The 27064-nt window shown below is 36.9% G+C and overlaps 1 long non-coding RNA gene across 1 annotated transcript; it reads right to left on the bottom strand.

Moving 5' to 3' along the window:
- Positions 1–24734: 24734 nt before the first annotated feature.
- LOC135718464 (uncharacterized) lies at positions 24735–25296 on the bottom strand. The gene is made up of 3 exons (XR_010520823.1): positions 25205–25296; positions 25027–25106; positions 24735–24850 (listed from the first exon to the last, which is right to left on the bottom strand). It is a non-coding gene; the product is annotated as an uncharacterized lncRNA (long non-coding RNA).
- Positions 25297–27064: the final 1768 nt, after the last annotated feature.

Below are 27064 nucleotides of genomic sequence, written 5' to 3'. Positions count from 1 at the left end.
CTAGGGATGCTTAACGATTAATCGTTAGCAGAATAAAAGTTTTTGTTTACATAATATATGTGTGTGAACTGTGTATAATAACTTTGTATAAATAAATGTACACACATGCTTGTATATGTTTTAGAAATGTTTACATGTGTATATACATTTGTATATTTATGTATAATTTATATTATATATAAATATAAATACTTAATATATACATTTTTTTTCTTAAAATTATACATGAATGTGTTCATATTTATATGTATACATATTTATTATACACAGTTTACACACATATGTGATGTAAACAAAAACTTTTATTCTGCTAATGATTAATCACGATTAATTGTTTAGCATCCCTAAATGCAACATTGCAGAGTTTGTCAATGAGTCAAGGCTCTGTGCAGTAAATGGGGCTCCATCTGTGAGCAGGTGATTGCGATTTACTACTAATCACGGAACCGACTTTACTGATAATATGTGCATAACAATCTCATCCGATATATCGCCCAGCCCTACTATAGTTCAAGTATGTCAGACATGAACACTTCACTGCAGACAAGACAATCAAAAATATCCAATAAGGTAGTCAATCAGTTAAAAACTATTTTCTTAATTTCCTAACTATTATCTCATTTGAAACCAGTCACTTAAAAAGTGTATATAAACCAGATAACAGCAAGAGGCAACATTTACTTGCAACATTATAAAAACCAGTTAACGGCTAAACAATCTTCAAAAATCTTTACAACAACAGTTGTAAAATCGTCATAATAAACTCCAACATTCTTGATAGAAAAGTAGGCTGGAAAGAAACTAACACAATTCAAAATGTATAGAACTACATTTCATGAACACTGAAGGCTTGGTGATTAGGTGCTAACAGAACTTTCATACCGACTTCTCCTTTTGGCAGTTATACCTCTGTTTCTCACAAAGTCTCGTATGTTTTGTACTGACCAGTTTTGTAGCACAGGCTGTTCAGCAGATTTGCACTGAAGACACTCAGATTTTGTGGCCAAATTTCCTTTTGCTATGTGGACTTTAAAATGTCTCATCACGGCAGCAACTTCTGCTTTAGACCACATTCTTTTCTTCTTATCAGTAGTCCCACGATGTTCAACACTTCCAATAACTAAAAAGAAAGCAGCATTGGAAAATGTTTAATACTGTAAAAAAATTGACAGAAATGCCCAGTAGTAGTTACAAGAATTGTCAAATTTTTGACAAATCGTTAACTCTTTCCCCGCCATTGACGAGATATCTCGTCAATTAAGAGAAAACGCTTCCCCGCCAATGACGAGATTTTCCGTCTTTCCGCAATACCGCTATTATCCACCAGGTGGCGCCCTTCCGCAACTTTTTAAAACCGGAAGTATTGCCCTATGGCAAGCTGCTGCATGTCCGTGTCTGTTTTAAAGATCGCTCTGAATGAGTTCTCTATGAAAAGTCCGTCACAAATATGGAATTATTTTTGCTTTTTGCTCAAAATATGGTGTTTTTGCAAAAACCTACCCATATTCAAAAGCTGATTGCAAAAGAACCACTAAAGGTAGGATGAAACGTTTTTTTTTGTTTGAAAGCAGAGGGTCTGTTCTTTCATTTGGTATATTGTATGTTTATTTATTTAAAGAAGAACATTTTCTGGAAGGCATTAAACTTTGGTGAAAATCATGAAAAACGCTGGCGCTGGCTGGCAACTTTTTTTAAAAACGCTGGCGGTGAAAGAGTTAATGCCCATGACATTTTATGAAACCAACATTGATTATTAAATTTATCGTTTTATGTTCTTCCCTCAAAAGAGACAAATCTGAAGGTTTAATGAAGTCCAACGTTAAGTAACACACAGAAGGATTATCAAGTAGAGAAGTGGTAACTAAAATAATTACCTGCTTTAGCCGCATAAACGTTTGTGAGCTACAAAAAGTGAGTGAGTGAGATTTATGGGTCGCGTAATTCTTTTTTATTTTAGGGTCACTCTTTAAAAAGTTTAAAAAACCACTGAAGTAGAGGGATGTGTTACTGGTTTCAGAGTGATGTAAAGCACTGTGGTTATTTGCACAGGTGCAGCTCATAATAAAGTGTCTTAGGAGCGGTTTACACTTTGTATTAATTTGAGAGACACACATTCTGTTTACACCTGCTATTTAAATCTGTCTCTTTTTTTCCCCACTTTCCACCGCTTCTGTCCAGATTACTCTGAGGTGATGGTCTGTGGAGACTATGGGCGAGTTTCTCTGCTGCCATTTAAACATGAGCGGGAGTAATGACGAGTTTATATTGACACAAACTAATATTATGTCAGAGTCCACTGCTTGTGTTGTAAGCAAACATGCTGCACAGTGTTTTGTACATATATATGTAAGAGCTTTCTCTGGTATTTCAGCACAATTGATAAAATAAGCTAGTGCAACTTTCATATGTTCGCAAAATGAAACAAATGAAAGACGCGGAGATCAGCTGCTTAAGTTGTATCAATAAAAGCCTAAAGATAGCGCTGTACACCGTGTGCTCATGCTAAAAGTCAGAAAAGATGTAAAACATTGATCTCAGTACCTCGGATTACATAAATTGGCGGAGAGTAGGTGGTCTTGTGTGGTTGTTGGAACACATTCGACCACATGTGTGTCTACACCACAAAAGCAATCCGATCATAAGTGTTTGACTACCTCTGCAGGGTTTCCCACAGAAAATTTGTTAGTTAAGGTGGTAGGGTTGGGCGAGTGGGCGGGGCAGAGGGCGTGGCAATCAAAGGGGTGTCATGATGAAAATTAAAATATTTTTATTTAAAACATTCAAATAAAACTTAATTTTGAAGAAACTATGACAGAAAATGAACACATACTAAATTATTAATGAATTAAATGTTTTTAACTGATACCTCTAATGGGAATAGCTGCGTGATGAAGTGAAACTAAAGGGTTAATAAACACAAACTAAAGCAGATGTTGTAGAACGTCTGGCGAACGATGATAGAGCAAAAATTGTAAAAACTGATTATTTTCCACTATTAATGACATTATCTTAAAGGAGTTTAACTATTGTAGCATGTAAATAATGCACATAAATAAAGTGAGCAAGAGCGCTCAACAATTATATCTAATCAACAGGCACCTGCAACCTAGATAGCAGGTTGCTCAAACAACAAAAATCACCAGCTAACTTACATTAAATTTGCAAGAACTATAGACGAATACAATAACAGGCTTAAATAAACCCAAAACATAAGTCCACTTACAGTTCTCCCGGACACGCATTTTATCAACTGGCTATCCTCCAGACATGACGGACCACGTCTTTATCTCATATAGGCCGTGTGGCGCACGTGCACGCTCGCGGTGTAAAGCGCGTCCACGCTATTCTCCAAAATGTTTTATCAACTGGCTAGTTATCCAGCAGACAGTGATGATCCAGACCGCGTCTTTCTCATTTCGTCCGTGTGGCGCGGCCCCGCTCGCGGTGTGAAGCGCGTCTGCACTATTCTCAGAGATGCACCTCACGGCCTTTTGTGCAGCGGATTTTTTTTTTGACGACCTAGTTAAGGCGGTGGGGTTTCCAAGCTGAGGCGGGCTGCCTGAACTGAAATGGGCTGCTGGAAACCCTGCTCTTAATGTGGTTGAAAGTGGACGAGCTCAAAACGTTTTGAACACAGTTTACAACTGTCTTAAGCATTGTCCACTTGTCATCAGTTCGACGAAACGCATCTTAAAGAGCATCCATTTCATTGCCATGAAACTTTGTGTATTTGGTATTATACAGCGTGTTTGCGTGGTTTATGGTTAAAAAGCACATTATTTTCCACATACTGTAAACTTTTGTAGCTTTTTCACGCTCTTCCTGAAACTCATTGATTTGAAAAGCTCTGTGTACCTGATTGGCCAGCTAATCTGTACATTGTGATTGGCCTGACTCTGAATACCTCTGAAGTCAGCTGGAAATGTGACGCTCGTTACCATGTTTGAAAGTTTCGGTCACAATGCAATGCTAACAGAAGTTAACTTACAGGCTGTGAGTCAAAGCGAGAGAAATTATGATAATGTCGATCTTTACTACATCACCAATGACAGGAAGTAAACTGTTGCCTACAAGCTGTGTGTTTGTTGTGGTCCAAGAAAAGAGATTTACGTTAAAGACAATAACTCGTGTCTTTGTTTACTTTGGGGTTTGTACCTTTTGCATATCGTTAACATGTACTAATACACACTTACACACCAAAGGAAATGTAAAAATGTGAATCGGACAATAGGTGCTCTTTAATACGACGTGCAAACAGCCCCTTATAACAGGTACATTTTCTGTGAATCCAGCTATTTCAGGATTGTGATGTTTCTTCAGGCTCCGGCGTGAATAATAACTGACAGGCACTTCAACCACGTTTTCATCACTGTGTGTCAAAGCGATTTAAGTCCGTATTTTTTCTCTTCTAAAGTTCAGTAAAAACACATAATGGGCTTAAAATCTCTTATAATGAGAATCTCTCTTTCAGCACGCCTATGTGTGTGGGACGCACGACAGCCGATTTGAATCTGACAGAGTTCGTCACTGTACATTAAAAATCCCACACAAACATAACAGCGAAAATGATAGGTTTAAGATTGATTTTATATATAACAGATAATCTAGATACATTTATCCTAATAAGTTTTTTAAAACATGGTAATGTAATGTTTTGCTTTATTGTTTTAATGTCAGACAATCATTGAAATGTTTGCAGCAGATATAGCATCCTTATTCAGAAAGAGTAGCAAGAAGCAGCCAAATGAATCTTAGTAAAATACATTTCAGTGGCCTACAAAATTCACAAGATTTTTTGGTCTCTATAGTTTTTTCAGCAATGGGAGATATAAATCCTGGTTTCAAAGTAAATTTCAAAAGTTTTATTTGATTAAATAAGTTTTAAAAAACATGAGGTTGAATTATGACTATAAATTGTAAGTTAATATCAATTAATTTTAATTAAAATTCAAGTATTGTAGCAATTGTATGTTATACATTATTCTGATTAACACACCTATAATACTTAAAAGTATTTTAAGGTTGGATGATAAGAGATTTTATGTGCCACCCCAGAGTAACTGCTGGCCCCTGCCTGGCCACCCTTATGAAAAATCCCTTGCTCCGCCACTGATTAGCAAAACACAAAAAATACATAATATTTTAAATCTTTACCCGGACAAGTGACTTTTGTGCATGGACAAGTGAAACACAAATTTACTTGTCCAAAGGACAAGTTCCTCAAAAAGTTAATGTCAAGCCCTGTGGCGTTTTAGTTTCTTGAAACCGTCACACTGTTGCATTGCTTAGGAAGACTGCTGACATTAGCTTAGTGGAAGACTGCTGACATTAGCTTAGTGCAGAGGTAGGTAACTAATCCTGGAGTGATTTTGTGCATTATCTAATTGGCATATATGCACCCATGAAGAGGACGCCATTTCTTGTGAAAATCTGGAAGGGATTCAAGTCCGTAAGCGAAGTATTATTGGGTTGTGTTGTGTTTAGTCTCAATTTTACAGTAATTTTATGTCTGACAACAAAACAAATAATATGAAAAAACATTCAGCTGTGTTAAAATACAATATAATGTGACAGATTAGAGAGAAGCAAAACATATTTCAAGTGCCAACAATAGACTATGCGTGTTTCATCAGTAAAGCCGTTTCCTTTATTAGTAGTACGGATGGGACGATTACCGGTTTCACGATTAACCATGATAAAATGTCCTGACTGTTAGTATTATCATTTAAAATGTAATTATCATTACAACCGTGTTTGATTACTGTGATTTTGAAAACTTGCGGTAAATTCTGTCCAGCCAGAATCAGCTTGACGCAGGCGCGTGCATGCAACATTGTTTTTTGCACGAGAAGGCGTTGCGAAGGCAGTAACAGGTGCACTGTTGTATTGCTGGTGCTTATGTGTGCATTTGATGTTCTTATTTAAGGTACTGTTCATTAAAACAGGTTCATACATCTCAGGGCTCCATGTTAATGTTCATTTAATGCAGGGGTGTCCAATACGTCGATCGTGATCGACCAGTTGATCACAAAGGCAGTGCCGGTAGATCGCACACAAGTTAAAGGTGTAGCGGAGGATTTTCTCGAATTTTAGAAAAGAACCGCCTTCTCCACTTTTTTAAAAAATGCAATTGCGCAACAGTCCTGATTGACAACAAGGAGGACCAATAGTCTTGATGATCCACCCAGAAAAAGAAAATCCTCTGCAATACCTTTAATAACTGTATATGCTGCTCCACACCTCCACAAGCTTCAGAAAACAAAGAGCGAAATTGGCATTATGGTCGTAGAAACAAGTCTTTTTGAGTTGCTGCGCATTTCTTCTCAAGTGTGTTTTTATAAATCTTATGCCTGCCCGCTGCAGCTGAGTCGTCTAACTTCCGAAATTTGGATGCACATTCTTGCCTTCATGCAGGAGCTGATCCACACGCACGGTGTATGTGCACGCGCGACCGAGCGAGAGATGCTTCTGATACTGTTGTCATTTTCTAGTTTGTTTCATTAAAACCGCATCTCCGCTATTTTAAAGAGTACTCGACATGGACTCAAGGATTTTTTTTTAACTCCTCAAAAACAAATGGTGTAATGGTGACAGCCCTGAATTCAACGTAGAGATATATGCAGTAAAGTCCTAACACACATTTAAAGTGTCATTAAAAAAATTAACTGTTTTTTAGCAGGTAAGTCTTGTCGGCTTTATCATTTTAAAAGTAGATCGCCACACAAAAAAGTCTGGACACCCCTGATTTAATGTTTATGCTTAAAAAAGTGCCTATAGCTGCTAATTGTATTTGTTGTTTGCTGATTTTCTAAAAAAATAAAACTTGTTAACATGTTTTCAGTGTGTGTATCAGTTCTTTTTGAACCTTTTCATCTAATTTTAAGAAAACTGTAATAATATTGATAACCATGATAACTTTGGTCACTATAATCATGTGAAATTTTCATACCGTTCCATCCCTAATTAGTAGTAAATCGCCATCAGCTGCTTTCATATGGAGCAACATTTAATACACAGAGCCGTAGTTCACTGACAAGCTGGGCCATATCACATTAATTATTGAGGACGTATCACCTGCGATAATTAATTTGATATGGCCCAGCTTGTCAGTGAACTACGGCTCTGTGTAGTAAATGCCGCTCCATCTGAAAGCAGCTGATGACGATTCAGATATTCTACTTCGATGGATCATTGTGTTGCTTATGTAGTTTGTGTTTAGGCCTGGGGCGGTAGACGGATTACTGCCATACCGCAGTCACATGACCCATGCCGCGAGTCTAAGCTCCTCACTGTTGTGACTGCAAAAAAGGAAAAAAGTAAAACATTGGCCTGCACTTGTGTATATGTGGGATTGTTACACGCTCAGCTTGTTCACTTAACATTAACCGTTAACTGATATGATTTTAATATTAAATTGTCATTGAGTAGAAATACAGTTGGAGGTTGTCTGACTCGGTAAAAGCAATTCAAACATTTTATTTCATTCGAACGTGCAAACGGCCGCAACAGATCAACAATAGAATCACGATTCTTACATTAACCAATTTTCACGCAACAAAGAGCACGCGATCAGTCCAAAGGATTAATATCCAAAGAGGTTAGATTGTCTCTTTTTTTATCTAGCCTACTACAGTGGCCATTTCTAAAGCAGGACACATTTCAAAAAGTTTTGCTTTTGGGTCTTCTTTCTCTGTTTGTTGAAAAAGATGGATGTTGTTTATGGTAAGGGTCTAGGACAGAGGCGGTCTGCCCGGACGCGCAAGTGACAAAGACGGACCACGTCATCTTGCGCGCACACACACGCGTCTCCGTGCAGCTTCCAAGCTATACTCAAGCAAGGACACGCATGCAGTACAAATGATTTCTCATACAAATGGTTACTTTACCAGACAGTAAGGGCAGCAATAATTTGCATCATTTACAGGCCATTCACAAATTAAAGATAGAAAAGTGGCAAAATGTCTGTAGGGACGTGTGGACACGCACAATGCGTTAAAAATGTTCTTTTAACCGATAATATCAATTGTTTAAGTTGTTAAATGTTGAAATTGAAGAAATGTTAAAGGAAATAATATTCACTTTACATGTTCCTTAAAGGTATAACGGAGGATTTTCCTTGATTTTAGAAAAGAACCGCCTTCTCCACTTTTTTAAAAAATGCAATTGCACAACACTCCTGATTGACAACTAGGAGGACCAAAAGTCTTGATGATCCACCCTGAAAAAGAAAATCCTCTGCAATACCTTTAAGTAATTTGCACACGTTTTGTATTGAAGATAAATAAATCATGCACAATATTTAACTCGTTGTCTTGCCAATAAAGCACAGAAATTTGATGATTACTGACCGCGGTAAGGAAAAAAATGTCCCAGCTCTTTTTGTGTTCCCTTATGAATTAGCCTAACAACATTTATGTTTTTTAAATTAAAGCAAACTACTATGTTCTTGCATCCGGATATGTACTGCATCTAATTCAGATTTAAAACAGTTGAATGTGTTGTTTATTTTGGTAATGTTATTCACTTTGTAGTGCGAAGTATTCTCACTGGAGAATGAGACATGAATGGGCTTCTGGTCTGTCCGTGTTCATGTGTTTTGAAGGTGTGGCATTGGATGGCAATTTGAATGGAAGGTGGAATTGTGATTTCAGTGCTAGTAGGCTAAAGGTAGCATTTTTCAAAATCAGATACCCTACTTTTCAAAGTCACAAGAAAATTGCCTCAACCCTACAAAAACAAGCCACAACACAAGTTACTGTACATCTTGATTGAGTGTGGACCCAAGCCAGAGTTGCCTTCATACTCTTTCCAACCATGCCTAGTTCCAGAGAAATCAAACTTGCACAGGTAGTACAAACACAGCTACCTTATTTAAGGGCTATAAAGAAAACCCAATACAGCAGCTTTCTTCCTTCATCAGATGTCTATGCTATGTTTCTAGTCAGACCATTAAAGAACACGCATCTTGCCCTGATGTGCAATAAGATTTTTTATACATGGGCTAAAAATGCAGCATTTTTTTTTTTAAATGAATTAACTTGTGTTTTTATCCTCTTTAGATGCTGTCATCATATTTTAAGTACAGTATGAGTCAGAATGGATGGGTGGTGGTGGCAATAAGAAGACTGTCAGCTAAACCAACAACAACATTTATATTTGCAGTTTTCCAGATTAATAAAATGACTTTTAAACATTTATGATTTTTATTCTATATTTGGAATATTTCACTTCTGCACTACTAACTGGAAACCTAACTGTTTGAAAGAATGTGTTTTTATTATAACAGCTGCTTTATATGTTTATTTAGAAAGGGGAGGCACTATATTTGTCCACATTCAAACTTGACCTACTTTAGGTGTTTAATATTATGATTGGGGTTGTACTGCAAGTTAACAATTGTGAAAAGTGCTATATAACTAAAATTGAATCAACGTTGAAATGCCGGCTGGGAAATAACACTTTAGCTATATATTCACATAGACAACAGCTGTTTTATATTGTGATAATATTTAACAATATTAATGTTTTTGCTGTATTTTGGATCAAATAAATCAAGCCTTGGTGAGCAGAAGAGACTTTTTAAAATACAGTCCAAAAACGTTTGACTATGAAAAACGTGTGTATATAATTTAGTGTGAGATGGCACAGTGGATTTTCATAACAAATTGACAAGACCCCTGGCATGTTAGAGCTTTGACGCGTCTGACTTTATACCAAAATTATATAGCCTAGTAGCATATTTAGGGTAGGCCTAATAAACGTATACAATTACATTCTGGCGTAACTATTGTAACTGCACTTAGTGTAGTTATTTGTCTTATTTTAAATGGAAACGTTTAACGTTAGTAGGCTAATGCATACAATCTGTAGGCTATAGTGACAATAACATACAGTAGGCTATGAATATGATAATAGTTAATTGATCACATACCATAATTCATTAGGTCCTCCGACACTGTAAATTCTGCGTCGAATGGCTTGCCTACGTCGAAGGCATCGTCCAACTGGGTCAATTTCCTGCAGAATTTGACGGACCCTCCACCGCTGAATGCGTAATGCCCTTGAGCGAAGACTTCCCCGGACATATGTTTCACCAGCATTTGGAGTGTTCTCTAGAATTTGCCTAATGATTAAAGTCAGATTCTCATCTGACAATGATCTGTATTCATTCGATGGAATAAAAAGACGTTGCCTGTGACGAAATAAAGTTCGCCGGTCTATTCCAAACAGTAAAGATATTCCCTGCCAACTCCAAGCCGTGGTTAATCTGATCCGCTGTTAAATCATAACGTGGGCGACCAGAAGTGCCACTGTGAACTGTTGGCAGGACGATACAATTTTCGGTGTCTTGTAGTATTTGGCTGTTAAACTGCTGTAGAATTAAATTGATATTATGATATAATGACTCCAGAACAATAATGCATTCTTCAAGTGCCCATCTTATGACTGCTTTTCCACAAGTTATATCGGTGTATGAGTTCCATCAAGCATGTTTCAAAAGTTGTTTGCTCGAAAAAGCTTGTAGGAAAAGATTGTTACCCATCTCTAGTAGCCTCTTTTTCAGGGCAGTTTAGATTTTGCCGTTTTGAGCTAGTCTTACATATTTATGAGCTACTGCTCCTTTGATCACGCCCCACTACTAACGTCATGTGCCCGTGCGCATGCTCAGTGGTCTCGTGAGCAGTACAGACCATACTGTGTTATTATTTTATATATTATTATTATTAACGGTTTATGTTGCCAACAGACAAATCATGCAGAAAAGTATCACTAATAAGTACACTACAGGAGAAGAAACTCATGACACACAATGATTCCAGAGTAAATTGTGATGTTACGTTAGCAGTCACAACAATAAACTCGTTTTCCCTGGACAATGCTAACATATTCACATTATAAAACATTTTCAAACGCATTATTTTCGCAAATTACAGAAATTAAGACCCGGCGGGGGGTGTATACTGCTTGTGGACCGCGTGCTAATTGCTAGAAGCTAGCGGGAGGTCCGGACCGTGTAACTTATATATCTATGCGGACCTTAAAGTTATTAGATGCTCGCCTCGTCAGAAAAGCCGGGGCGTACGGTCTCGGTTAGTTTGGCAAAAAGCTTTTAGCTCTAGCATCATAAATGTAGTATTTTGTGACAGAAGATGACAACATGCAAAATACAACGTGACTTCTTACCTTTTTTTGTTGATATACAAAGATCGCGAATCGAGCGCTGTTATTTCCGTGAGACATGATAACAGCACAGAGGGTCTCATTCAAGTGACTGCTCTATGCTCTCTAGCTACCTGGTGGGTGGAGACCTGCGAGTGGGGTGGTGGGCGGGAAAATTCAAACTGAATGTGACGAAACTTTTTGTTACGTCACAACGGAGCTGAGTTTGAACTCCCGCAATCTGAGACTCAAGGCAGAGGACATTCAGAAACCTGTATCTCACTCAAAACAGCATGGATGGATTTTTTTCCAAGTTTGTATGCGTGTGGGAGCATCAGAGACACAAAATAACACCCCAAAACCCAGAAAAAGTGAGTTTTTCATAATACGGGCACTTTCAGACCCGTGCCCTCCCGCACGAGTAACTACACTCGTAATTGAACGAACTGTCCGTGCATGGTGCTCTAGTTTAGTAAAGTATGGGATTGCAGGGTCGGTTTGTAAACATTCTATGCACCGAAGAACACTCGAAAGAAAATTAATAATTTCGTCAGAGTTGGCAATAACACACGAGTGATCACATATGAAAAAGCCTATTGTAAAGAATAACAACAAATACCTCATTTTTAAAACAAGTTTGGAAGGAGAAATACACGCGAAGAATATTTGAGCTCTAACTTCCGGTTGCAATGAAACGACTTCCAGACACACTGAAAATGTTTATACTCTCTCACACACGAGAATGAATGTGCACAGGTACAACTACGTGGGCAATTACATAGTAGGCTATATGCAAAGAGTTTCTATTTAACCACATGTTTTTCATATGCACAGTTTCACTGTGTATCGCAAGCGTCTCAATGTGCACCGCGAGCGTCTCACTGTGTATCGTGAGCGTTTCATTGTGCATCGCGAGCGTCTCACTGTGCACCGCGAGCGTCTCACTGTGCATCGCGAGCGTCTCAATGTGCATCGCGAGCGTCTCACTGTGCATCGCGAGCGTCTCACTGTGCATCGCGAGTGTTTCATTGTGTATCGCGAGCGTCTCGCTGTGTTTCGTCTCAAACGGCCTCCCATATTATTGCCCTTGTCCGTCTCTTTTCTAAATGTTTATTGTGCATCTGTGGTGTTTTTATGTTGTTGTTACACTCTAAGAAAGAGAGTGTTTAACACATTAATTTTATCACATTGTTTTGTGTTATCCTATTTAACACATTAGCCTATATGTTATTTCATGTGTAAGTTCAAATACATTAAAGGGGCAACACAAGATGTGTTAAAACAACACAAAGTGTGTTATTCTAAAAGTAAAACACAGATATGTGTTAAGTTAAGGAGAACACATTAGATAGTTAATTTACCACATTACCTACATATATATAAACAGTGTGTCTTAATCACTGTTTCACTTAGCCAATGGTTGAGTTATGTTGGAGCTGTCACTCAAGCTGTCACCAAGGGGACAGTGACCATATCACACCCATCCCATCCCCCATTCTTTGCACAAGGTGAAGTGCAGAGAAGATACTCAAACAGATCAGGAGAATGTCAAGCTCTAGAAAAAGAAGTGATGTTTGGACTCATTTTGTGTCAACTTCGGCCACTGAAGCAAAATGCAACATCTGCAAAAAAAATCTTTCCACCAAAGGTGGAAGCACTTCGAATTTGAGAAGACACCTGAAAACCTCACATCCAACTGTGCTGTTAGCACAAGTTAGAACAGAGATTGAAGATGGTGGCCCTGCAGCAGCTGGAGCTGTTTCCACCACAACAGCTGGAGCTGTTTCCACCACAAGCACCTCTTCAGCTGGATTTTCAACATTTTTGGCCGGTGCCTCATCTGCAGAATCCAGTATACCAGCAGCACCCACCACCATCCAAGGAGCAGTTAGATCAAGGAGGCCACAACAGCAAATCTCTATGAGCAGTTTTGTAACACGACCAATGGATCCGTTAAGACAGAGCAAACTAGATGAGGCTCTGGTCAAAATGATTGCTTGTGACTTTCAGCCCTTTTCCATAGTGGAGGATAGGGGCTTTACGGAATACTCACATCTTCTGGACCAATCATACAGCCTACCTAGCAGAAAAACACTTACAAAAACTGTAATGCCTAGGCTATATGAGAAGCTAAGAGCAGACATCATGGACAAAATCAAAAGTGCATCTGCTGTGTGTCTTACAACAGACTACTGGACCTCTGTGACTACTACAAGTTATATGGCTGTGACTTCCCATTTCATAGAGGACTTTAAGATGACATCCTATCTCCTGGACTGCTTTGTCTTCACCGACAGACACACTGCTGCTAACCTGGCAAGTGAGCTGACCAGGGTTACAAATGAATGGGGTGTGGTTGACAAAATTGTAGCCTGTGTCACAGACAATGCCAGTAACATTGTTTCAGCCCTCAGAGATCACCTCCACTGGGATCACATACCCTGTTTTGCAAATTTGCTGAACCTTATTGTGAGAGCTGCACTGAAAGAGGTCCAAGCAATATTGCAAAAGGTGAAGACAATTGTTGAGTTTTTCCATAGAAGCACAGTTGCTTCAGAAAAGCTAAAGGCCACACAAAAACAAATGGGTCAGGAGCAGCTGCGCTTAAAACAGGATGTGGCCACAAGGTGGAATTCAACATTTTATATGTTGAAAAGATTTATTGAAATCAAAGAACCAATCATCTCTACAATGGCTCTCACCAATGCATCTCTGCCAACCTTGTCACCAGAGGAATGGGAAATTTGCAAGGAAATAGTGCATATTATTCATCCATTTGAGGAGGTCACTACGGAAGTGAGTGCAGAAAAGTAAGTAGGCCTATTATTTAAATTAATTTTTTTGATTGACATTCATACACTCTAAGAAAGGATGTGTTAATTTTAACACATTGTTTTGTGTTATCCTATTTAACACATTATGTCTCATCTCATGTTGATTTTGAGTTCAAATAAATAAAGGGGACAACACAAAGTGTATTGTTCTGAAATAACAAAGAGATGTGTTCATTTACCACATTATACATTATTATAACCCCATTATACGTGTATTTCTAGTATGTGTTATATTGATTTTGGCTTTGCTATATGTACAATATGTAAACAATTTAAAATGTTTGTAAGTTTGTGACAGCCTCCAAAATCATATTGATGACTAGAGGTCTTCAGAAGATTGTTGCCCCGAATCAAAGGAATCCCTCCAGCTTTGCACCTGTAAAAAAACTAGTTGACACTGTGGGATTTTTATGTTGTTTTATTAATCAGTATGTCATGTTATAATTGATATGTGCCATTATGCTTTCTGTGCTGAGCTATGTGAGAGACTGTCTGTGTGTAAAGTTGAGAGGCTGTGGTTTCGGTTGGGGGAGAAACAGCATATGCTGAGGAATTTACGTCTGGAAATTGTTAAGATAAGAGAGAGGCCTGAGGGGGAAAAGTATTTAATGATGTTATTAACCAATGCTTTAATATTCACAGGATAAAATATGCCATGTATTTCTTACTTAATCAGTATTAATTATTGAATAATTGATGTAATGTGGGATTTTTATGTTGTTTTATTAATCAGTATGTCATGTTATAATTCATATGTACTATTATGCTTTCTGTGCTGAGTACAAGAAAGTTGGCTGTGGTTTCGGTTGGGGGAGAAACAGCATATGCTGAGGAATGTATACGTCTGGAAATTGTTAAGATAAGAGAGAGGCCTGAGGGAGAAAAGCAAACAGGGAACCATGTTATGAACCAATGCTTTAATATTCACAGGATAAAATATGCCATGTATTTCTTACTTAATCAGTATTAATCATTGAATAATTGATGTAATAAATATAAGATGTTGTCTTTGATAAATTTGTATTAACCAATGAAATGAAGGTTGCATACAGAATAACTTAATGGGGGCAGGGCAGCTCAACCTTGAAGAAACAGAATCTCCTGTGTGTGTGTGTGTGTGTGTGTGTGTGTGTTTTCTTTCCTAACAGATGGTTTTTAATAATGATTAAAGTGTTTGCTTAGAAGTAGTATTGCAGTAAAAGATTTAATATGTGTTTATCTATCTAAAGAAGTTAATGTGTGCCTTATTCATATAACCAATTTTACGAATAATGAAATGATGTCATGATATTGAAATATGTTTTACATAATAATCACTTTCATCTTACAGCTTATGTTTTTTTATAAATGAATGTTTTATTAATGATTTGTTTTTAAGAAAGCATTATAACATGCTATGTGGAGTGGAGGAGTACTAGAGAGGAACTGCAGGGCTCCCAGGGATGAGAGGAGAACAGTTTGTTTTTCTTTGTCTATGTGTGTCCATCTTTGCCTACAGGCTGAAATTGGGTGTGGTAAGGGAGTCAGATTCACGAGGAAGAGCAGCCTTTGTGGGTGGAGATTTTCTGAAGAAAGATCGACGTCACATAATATATAAATAATTGTCAAAAAAGAGGCTGGGTGTCTTCGCTTACCAGATGTGGTCATGAGAAGATCCAGCGCGCTGTTAAACTTTTTCATATCTGATCAATAAATATTTGAACTTAGATATTTGTATCTTTTGCCTTTCCTCTAAATTATGAACATGCAATGGACGCCTTAAAGTCCAACAATTGGTGACCGCCGACGTTTTGTGGAGGGAAAGGAGAGAGTGAGAGGAAGGAGGGTTTCACATTGAAGAAACCAGAGTAAGGGAGGGCTCCATTTCAACACAAAAAGAGCGCTCTACTAAAATAAGGTAAGCAAAAACCTGTTGTATCGAATTCTGCTATTTGGATATACCAAATTACTTGTGTTGATAAGGAGATCCGAACTGAATTACAAATTTACATTTTTGTAAATTGATTAGAGTGAAAAACTTTTATTTTTATAGATATTAAGAGATTTATTAAAATTGGGTTGGAGGCCCTTAGCGTAGTAGACGCTATAAAGTACCAATTTGGGTGAAAGGCCCGTTAGGTGAAAATCCTACGAATATTGTAATTTATGGTTGGAGGCCATTAGTGCATTAGGCGCTATAAAGTACCAATTTGGGTGAAAGGCCCGTTAGATGAAATTCCTACGAATACTGTTAATGGCGGTGTAAGTTAACAGAATTAAATATAAGGTTAAGGATTCCTTTAATACATTAGGTGTTATAAAATACCGAATCGGTTGTAGCCGTAGGGGGTGTACAGCAGCCCGTGAGGTGTAAGGCCTACGAATACTGGAAAAGAAAATTGACGTCTTACTGTTATTGTTGTGGTTTTGTCTGAGAAATTGTATTGTGATAGTATTTGTACCGTGTATTGAACGTTGATATATATTTTGGCTGAATTTCAGAAAGAGTGTGATGAATATGTGTGTTCACCGGTGTATGTGCCATGGCAAAAAAAATAATTAAATTAATGATGGCCCAAACTGATCCTAAAGATGTTAAGAAAAGACAGAAAGAGGTTGCATTGGTTAGGGGAAGTTGACAGTGGTGCAGCTGCAAAGCCAAAGGAAGTTAAACAAGGAAACAGTCAGCCAGACTCAAGTGTGACACCTAAGGCTCCTCATCCAGCTCCACCCCCAGTGAAATCGATCTACCCCTCCTTGCACACACCTCCTCCTTATGAGAAAGCCAAAGCCCCAATGCAACAGCCTGTTTTTCAAATCAATAGCGGTGAATTGAATGTAGATGTAGATTTTATTTGTGTGAAAATGTAGTGTGTCTGTGATATATTGAGTCTGTTAAAACCATAAATGGGATTAAGCAAAATCTAGCATAAAGACAGAGGCGAAGCTTTGAAAGAAAAACAACAAATTAGAGAAAACGAGTAGAGACCAAGTTATTAAATGTGGAAATAAAGATGAACAATTAAAAAAGGACAGAAAATTGTTAAAAGGTGAATGACACAGATAAATTGTATATAGGACAAAAAGATTTAACAAAATGAAGAGGAGTCTTCATCTGATGATGGAAGGTGGTCACAAGATAAATTTTATTTTAAATTGAAAGGCAATATTTTGCAATGGGTTAAGTTAAACCTTGAAAGGCTGAAAGCTCTGATCCTTTGACATTCAAGAAAGTGAATAAAAGCTGGCAAGAAACAGACAATGAAAAACTGTGTGTGACATCAAAGTGTTGGAGTTGCAAAGAGAGGAGTAACTCATAAACTGGACTGAGAACACATTCTATTTGAATGGGACTATACTTGAACTCAAGCAGTGAAGGGGGCACTGCATATGGTCAGAGACAATTACAAGGATGAAACACCAAAAAGACTGAGTGGAATCCAGAAAGAGACTAACAAAGACAATATTGTTCTTGGAGGCAAGAGAAACTGGACAATACTTCACTGGACACTGAACTTTTTCATCTTCATACGAGCCTTTGAGTGAAAAAGGGGAAAGAGTAAACAGCCGTTCAATGTTTAGTAAAGACCTTGTTACTATAGGGACACAGACAGTCTTTATGAGACAATCAGCTAGACACATTTAAAGGCTGATCAAGAACTTTGTTGTTAGGTGTGACTACCTGTTCTGAAATCAAATCAGACTCCTATTAATCTGACAGGAAGAAATGCATACTTGAATTTGGTATCTACAGAGGAAGTCAGAATTCCACTGATGGTACTGAGCTAAAAAGTAAATATATATGGCATAGAACAGCTATGGCAGAAAGGAAATTAAAATAGATATAAGAAATAAATTGAAAAAGAAAAAAAAGAACACCATAGAACACTATAAAAGGTAAACAAGAAAAGCTGTGAGAATAGAAAAATAACTGATTATTGTAATAAACTTTGTATTTAAGGAAATTGCCAGCCCAGACATCATATATGTGCATGAAGGTGTTCACATGGCAGATCTAATCACTTGAGGGTGAGCCACATGATTGCATACCATTGATTGATATAAAAATTGTTATTATTATAATTAATTGTAATTGTTATACCATTGACTAAAAAAGCAAACAAATTGAGAGATGGTTTGTTCGCGGTACCACTGACAACTCCCCCCACCGGTAATCATACTGTTTACAGATGGTTGTTGTTTTAGAGCATCAGATGGTTCGCTAAAGGCAGGTTTTGCTGTGGTTGAACAGGTTGAGGGTGATTTTGTGACTAGAGTGAGTGGTAAATTGGAGGGTAAGCAGTCAGCACAGAGAGCTGAAATGGTAGCTGTTATCAAAGCCTTGCACTACACTGGTGAAGAGAGGGTGATTATTTATAGTGACTCTGCATATGTGATTGGTGCAGTATATATGGAACTGCCATATGGCAGATAGGTGGGTTTGAAACCAGGAAAGGCCGGCCTATAGTAAATGCTAGCAAAGCCTGACACATACTACAGGCTGTGAAGGTACCTAATGAAGTGGCTGTTGTCAACTGCCTAATACAACACTTATATCCCTAACCATGGTTTCCCAAGACAAAGTTAGATCTGACAAACTGACAAACACGCACTGGAATTGAAATATAGTTTCGGGGCTGCTTATCACCCCAATGTTAGAGCAAAGATGAAATAATGAACCTGATTTTGACATTGAAACTTGACTTGACAAACTCTGTGCACAGACAAAAATAACATGGCTTGAGGCATTGCCAATTGCATTAATGCCTATTCACTTTTCTGTTAACAGGATCACTGGTTTGACACCATTTGAATTGCTTACAGGTCGTCAGTTTCCGGGTCCGAGGAATGCCCTGGTGAAGGACCCTATCCTGCCACTAACTAATGATGTTTATTTCTACAAAATAACTGCTTTGATTGAACATTTTTCTTGCCAGGCTACCACACAACGAAATTGTGAGAACGACCCAGCTGTTATAAATGATGTTTGGGTTTCTAACAGACACAGGTGTCTGAGGGAGAGTGTTGCAAGTGAAAGTGAATCAGCTGGAATACAGAGAGGACAAACAGGAAGTGGTAACGCATCAGTGGTAACACTCACACAACACCAACAACAAAGTCAACAAACACTCTGTAAAATTGTGCATAAAAAAGGTGACATTTTTTCCAGCCCAGCAACAGAACCCCTAGCACACTGTGTGAGTGCAGATTGTGCCTACAGAGCAGGTATAGCCGTACAGTTCAAAGCAAAGTACGGTACACAAAAGGTTGTAAGACAGAACAAACACACAGGTGAATGTGCAGTTACCCATGAGGAAGACGGCAGATTGATTTTTCATTTAATAACCAAACAAAATTGTACTGATTTACCAACATATGAGAATTTTACCTACAGCCTCAGATGTATGAGAGAGTGGTGTGAGAAAGAAAACATAACAAGTGTATCCACTCCCCGGCTGGGGTGTGGCCTGGATAAATTGGATTTCCACAAAGTGCTGGAAATCCTGACAGAAGTGTTTAGAGACCTGAATATCACAATTGCCATATATTCATTATAACCTGATTAACATTTTAATGCTTAAGAGTTTTGAGTTTTCTATAATTATAAAATTTTACATTACTGTTGATTTTCTTAAAATTTCGTATAATATTATAGTTTACGTTTCCTGTGTGGATTTGAGTCCACAAGAATGAAGTTGTACAGAACCTCGAGGAGCATGGAGAAGAAAATGTGTGACCTCTTTCAGAGGTCAAGAGAGGGAATTGTGGGATTTTTATGTTGTTTTATTAATCAGTATGTCATGTTATAATTCATATGTACTATTATGCTTTCTGTGCTGAGTACAAGAAAGTTGGCTGTGGTTTCGGTTGGGGGAGAAACAGCATATGCTGAGGAATGTATACGTCTGGAAATTGTTAAGATAAGAGACAGGCCTGAGGGAGAAAAGCAAACAGGGAACCATGTTATGAACCAATGCTTTAATATTCACAGGATAAAATATGCCATGTATTTCTTACTTAATCAGTATTAATCATTGAATAATTGATGTAATAAATATAAGATGTTGTCTTTGATAAATTTATATTAACCAATGAAATGAAGGTTGCATACAGAATAACTTAATGGGGGCAGGGCAGCTCAACCTTGAAGAAACAGAATCTCCTGTGTGTGTGTGTGTGTGTGTTTTCTTTCCTAACAGATGGTTTTTAATAATGATTAAAGTGTTTCCTTAGAAGTAGTATTGCAGTAAAAGATTTAATGTGTTTATCTATCTAAAGAAGTTAATGTGTGCCTTATTCATATAACCAATTTTACGAATAATGAAATGATGTCATAATATTGAAATATGTTTTACATAATAATCACTTTCATCTTACAGCTTATGTTTTTTATAAATGAATGTTTTATTAATGATTTGTTTTTAAGAAAGCATTATAACATGCTATGTGAAGTGGAGGAGTACTAGAGAGGAACTGCAGGGCTCCCAGGGATGAGAGGAGAACAGTTTGTTTTTCTTTGTCTATGTGTGTCCATCTTTGCCTACAGGCTAAAATTGGGTGTGGTGATGGAGTCAGATGGACGAGGGGAACGGCCTTTGTGGGTGGAGATTTTCTGAAGAAAGATTGACGTCACATAATATATAAATAATTGTCAAAAAAGAGGCTGGGTGTCTTCGCTTACCAGATGTGGTCATGAGAAGATCCAGCGCGCTGTTAAACTTTTTCATATCTGATCAATAAATATTTGAACTTAGATATTTGTATTTTGTGCCTTTCCTCTAAATTATGAACATGCAATGGACGCCTTAAAGTCCAACAATTGGTGACCGCCGACGTTTTGTGGAGGGAAAGGAGAGAGTGAGAGGAAGGAGGGTTTCACATTGAAGAAACCAGAGTAAGGGAGGGCTCCATTTCAACACAAAAAGAGCGCTCTACTAAAACAAGGTAAGCAGAAGTCTGTTTTATCGAATTCTGCTATTTGGATATACCAAATTACTTGTGTTGATAAGGAGCTCCGAACTGAAATTAATTATTTAAACAATAAGAATTGATCAGAGTGAAAAACTTTTTGAAATCTTTTGAATTTTGTTATTAAATAAAAGGTTGAGGAGTCCTTTAAAGCAACACCAAAGAGTTTTGGCTCTTTGCTCCCCCTACAGGTTAGAAGCGTAATTGTCCATTACCCACTGTCATAAATACTGAGGCATAGCTGGCTCTGATTGGATTGTAGGTCTGCCGTAAAGCAAGTTTTTGTAGTATTCACTCGGACTACAGGACCACTACCCGACGTTTGGAAACTTCTTTAGTGCGGTTTTGGCCAATAGAGGGCTGCAAAGCGAATGTGAAAGTGCTGTTCACCCTGTTTAGAGTGGATGAACGACTGAAACTGTTTTGGAAGCGTTATTTTAAGGTAAAAAAAACTCTTTGGTGTTGCTTTAACGCATTAGGCGTTATAAAATACCGACTCGGTTGTAGCCGTAAGGGGTGCGAACCCTTGGGTGAAGGGCCCATAAAAAGTAATAAATTAGGTTGAGGAGTCCTTTAATACATTAGGTATTATAAAATACCGACTCGGTTGTAGCCGTAAGGAGTGAAAGGCTCTTGGATGAAAGGTCCATAAATACTGTTAATGGCGGTGTAAGTTAACAGAATTAAATATAAGGTTGAGGATTCCTTTAAAACATTAGGTGTTATAAAATACCGACTCGGTTGTAGCCGTAGGGGGTGTACAGCAGCCCGTGAGGTGTAAGGCCCACGAATACTGGAAAAGAAAATTGACGTCTTACTGTTATTTTTTTGTCTGAGAAATTGTATTGTAATAGTATTTGTACCGTGTATTGAACGTTGATATATATTATGGCTGTATTTCAGAAAGAGTGTGATGAATATTTGTGTTCACCGGTGTATGTGCCATGGCAAAAAATAATTCAATTAATGATGGCCCAAACTGATCCTAAAGATGTTAAGAAAAATCAGAAAGAGGTTGCATTAGTTAGGGGAAGTTGACAGTGGTGCAGCTGCAAAGCCAAAGGAAGTTAAACAAGGAAACAGTCAGCCAGACTCAAGTATGACACCTACGGCTCCTCCTCCAGCTCCACCCCCAGTGAAATCGATCTACCCCTCCTTGCACACACCTACTCCTTATGAGAAAGCCAAAGCCCCAATGAAACAGCCTGTTTTTCAAATCAATAGCGGTGAATTAAATGTAGATGTAGATTTTATTTGTGTGAAAATGTAGTGTGTCTGTGATATATTGAGTCTGTTAAAACCATAAATGGGATTAAGCAAAATCTAGCAGAACGACAGAAGCGAAGCTTTGAAAGAAAAAACAACAAATTAGAGAAAAAGAGTAGAGACCAAGTTATTAAAGGTGGAAATAAAGATGAACAATTAAAAAAGGACAGAAAATTGTTAAAAGGTGAATGAAACAGATAGATTGTATAAGGAAAAAAAGATTTAACAAAATGAAGAGGAGTCTTCATCTGATGATGGAAGGTGGTCACAAGATAAATTTTATTTTAAATTGAAAGGCAATATTTTGCAATGGGTTAAGTTAAACCTTGAAAGGCTGAAAGCTCTGATCATTTGACATTCAAGAAAGTGAATAAAAGCTGGCAAGAAACAGACAATGAAAAACTGTGTGTGACATCAAAGTGTTGGAGTTGCAAAGAGAGAAGTAACTCATAAACTGGACTGAGAACACATTCTATTTGAATGGGACTATAATTGAACTCAAGCAGTGAAGGGGGCACTGCATATGGTCAGAGACAATTGCAAGGATGAAACACCAAAAAGACTGAGTGGAATCCAGAAAGAGACTAACAAAGACAATAATTTTCTTGGAGGCAAGAGAAACTGGACAATACTACACTGGACACTGAACTTTTTCATCTTCATACGAGCCTTTGAGTGAAAAAGGGGAAAGAGTAAACAGCCGTTCAATGTTTAGTAAAGACCTTGTTCCGATAGGCACTGCATGAAAAGAGGTGTATCCGTACAAGGAAACTCCTGTAAACACCACTGATTTTCGGAAGTATCTACTAGTTCCACTGAGGGTAAACTTCTAATTCCACCAAGTTAGGAAACTCCCGTAATGATACCAATTCGGATGTATCTTGCTGAGGGGATATTCCTGTGGTATATGCAGCCATTTGTTGCCATGGCAAATAATCCCATTGAAGATTTTGTCAGGGGACATTTTCACACCATCAGAGGTACTGGGATTTCACACCTTTGCACAATTCTAGTGTCCCCATTGGTGTTTAATCCCAACACTGATTGGTTGCTTTTAAAACCCCCTCCCAAAACTCTGACAACTATTGGGACACAACTTTGAAACTTTCCAGTTGAGATGATTTGATTGGTTACACTTTGTATTTAGCCCAACCCAAGCCCTCATAGTTTAGTGACTTGATTGGTTATTTGCCTGCTATGCAGATAGACTACAATCCCCCCCCACTATATCCTACTATACATGCCCAAAACCCTTAAAAAAAAAAAAACTTGAATTGAGTTTGAAATGTTTATTTAATAAAAAACTGAACAATCCACAATTGTCACAATCACAAAATAATATTACACATAAATATTAGAAGTTGCATACATAAACAATACTATTTAAACGTATAAATATACAGACAGCGAAAGCAATATTAGTGTAAAATAAAACAAAATAAAAGCAACAATGAAAACTACATTCAAAGCAGTAAAATGTAATGTAGCAGTGGCGGTTGCAAATTCAAAATAAGTGTTCGGAGTGTCATGTGTGTTGCTTGTGTTTTTAAAATGTTTTTGTTGCTTCATGTAAACCATGTGCATCACGTGTTTAGTCAAAACACGTGATGCACATACACGCACTCGACACGCAGAACACATTTTTTGAAATTGGGAACCACACAAATGACGGGCTGTATACATGTGACAAACTTCGCATCAAGTGCTCACAAAAAACAAGTCACCAGCTGCCACTGTAATGTAGTAAATATCTAAATAAAATGAACAACAACTATATTGATCTTGCTTTAAGAAATCCGTCCTACACTGCAAAAAATGACTCTTACATAGTATTATTGTCTTGTTTTTAGTAGAAATATTATTTAAATTAAAATGCTTTTTCTTGATGAACAAAATGACCTAAGAAAATAAGTCTAGTTTTAGACAAAATAAATAAACACACACACACACACACACACACACACACACACACACACTTTAAGTGAATTTGTGCTTAAAACAAGCAAAAATATCTGCCAATGGTGGGAGAAAAAAAAAATCTTACGTTGTCTTTTTTCATAAAAACTTAATTTAAGCACAATTTTCTCACTCCACTGTTAAGATATGTTTGCTTGTTTAGGCATAAATTTACTTAAATTGTATATTTTTGTCTAAAAACTACACATATTTTCTAAGGTAATTTTGCTCATCAAGAAAATACATCTTGATTTAAGAAATTTTAGTTTTTCTACTGAAAACAAGATAAAAATCCTAAGTTAGAAAGTGATTTTTTGCAGTGTAGATTCAATAGCAGAGCTCTGTCTTGGAATTAATCAAACATTTCTCACTGTAACACTGTCATTTCTCACATTTAAGAAAACCGGTTGCATTAAACCATTCAAGTTTTAAAACACATAGATTTGAGTTCTGTGAACTTAAAAAAATTGAGTCACATGCAGTTATGCACTTATATTTAAGTTCACACTACCTAAATATAAGTGCATAATTGCACAAGACTTAAGTTCACAGTACTCAAATGTATGTTTTTTTAAACTTAATGGTTTAAGGCAACCGATTTCCTTAAATGGTTTGAGTTAAGTTAACTGTTGTCAGCAAAGGTAAAGTTGATGCACCCTCATCTGGACAGACATCTCTTTGGAACCCTTTGTAAATATAAAAGTACATATAAGTATTTGGCATAATACTAGTACACATATACAGATACACACGACAAATCAAATGACATAATTAAAGATGTACATTTTAGAAAGTTTACATTAAACTGTACAAAGATACAACAACATATGATCAAAGAACTTCATAATATACATCTTCTTACTTCATTTTCTGTGTTGATGTCCTCAGAGTCTCTGTGTTGTTCTGCAGCTTCATTACAGTAGGCTAGTTCAATATAGTTGTCTATCAAACACAGAATAAAAAAATAGAATCACATACATCATAACACATCTATTAACTATTTAACCTCTTTAATTTAATAATTTCATTATTAAACTTACATCATTTTGGCCAGATTGCAGTGACATCAATTTCTTCAGTGTCTAGATCAGTCTGATGTTTTAGCTTCCACTGTTACTTCGTTATATTTCTCTGGCAAGCACAGAATTAAAAATCAAAATCACATACATCTGTTTACTATCTCACATGTTTGATTTTAAAAAATTGAATGAATAAACATACATAATCTTTACCCAGAAACCTCTTCATCGTCCACAAAGTTGCCCACAGTGTACATGACCTCTGTAAACACAAACATGAATAGACTTCATATTTAAAAAGATGAAGAACAGCAAACATATGACGTTTAAATATATTATTACTCCAAGCTTCTTTACAATAAGCATCTAGGTTCTCTCAAAGTGAAGCTGGCTTTGTTCTAAATCAATATAAAGCTATTAAAACAGTCTTGAAAAATAAGCAGCATCTACCAGAACTAAAGCAATGAGCTTTTAACAACAAAAGATCGTCTGTATAATTTAAAATAGCAGAGAGACACTTGCTAGCTGCTAACATTTCAAACACACAAGTTACTGTTGCTTTGTTTGTTTTAAGCAAAGAACGTCTCATCTTGGCTTCTTTAAAGTTTTGTTTTTAAAAAATTAAACATCGAATTGATTCTTCTAACAGCCCGGTTTGAATGTTACTTCGCGTATTTTTAACCTCATGTTTACCGCTGTGTACCCCTACCACGTATACCCTTAAAGTTTTACTGTTTGTGCTTTAAATTCAAACAGTTCTAGTATAAAGACAAAAACGAATCATAGTAAATAACATAATATGAACAAATAGGCAACCGATCAGCGTGATGCAGGCAAATGAATTAAATCAAACTTACCGTAATGTCGATGAGCAAACAAAGAGAACGAGAGTAATCCATGCAGTAACGGTTCGCGATTTTGAATCTTCCCGTCAAGCCCATAGGTAAAGCGGTCGCACCTGAAGGGTGGAGGTGCATCCTGGGAAATGTAGTCCTTTGGCGTTGTTTCTGCTTGATCCTCTGCTCGCACTTAATATACTTTTTTTATAATCCGCGTTTTCACACTATGCATTGTTCTTTATACTTGATAATTAATAAAAAAATAAAAATAAATGTTTTTATAAAGTTTATTACGTTGACAAAGCATGTTTAGTTGAAAAACATGTTAACAGTTATTTTCAGGGGCGTCAGTTTGTGTTGAAAAGTGGTGGGGACAAAAGATCAGATGAAAAAACATTACAGCAGGTCGGGAAAAATATTAAATAACGGCGCATCAAAACTGTGCATAGTGTAGGCTGGTCAACAACAAAAAAATACAATACCCTCAACAATGTTGACTGCACATGTAAAAGTCCCTGCAACACCAGCTCAACTGAACAGTGCCAAAGCACCATACTGTAGAAATCAGCAGCACGTTAAGTCAAGAAATGGCCTAAGAAACGTGTCTAATTTTTAGACCAAAAATATCAAATTAAAGTGATTTTGTGCATAAAACAAGCAAAATATTATAATAAACTGCCAATGGTGTAAGCAAAAAATCTTGAACATTTTTCTTTTCAAGAAAAATTTAAGAAAAAAATGTTTACCCCATTGGCAGATTTTTTTTTTGTTGTTTTATGCAACGTGCTGCTGATTTCTACTTAAAAAAGCATAATAATTTAAGATTTTTTTTAGATATTTTTACTGAAAACAAGACAAAAATACTAAGATTTTTTTTCTTGAAGATCTGACTTTCTTACTTAGTATTTTTGTCTTGTTTTCAGTAGAAATATCAAAAAATTCTTAAATCAAGATGTATTTTCTTGGTGAGCAAAATGATGTAAGAAAATAAGTCTAGTTTTTAGACAAAAACTATACAATTTAAGTTAATTTTTGCTTAAAA

This window comes from Paramisgurnus dabryanus, chromosome 10 (assembly GCF_030506205.2).
Source record: "Paramisgurnus dabryanus chromosome 10, PD_genome_1.1, whole genome shotgun sequence".
In the NCBI taxonomy this organism is placed as follows: domain Eukaryota; kingdom Metazoa; phylum Chordata; class Actinopteri; order Cypriniformes; family Cobitidae; genus Paramisgurnus; species Paramisgurnus dabryanus.
This window is presented reverse-complemented; position numbering and strand designations above follow the sequence as displayed.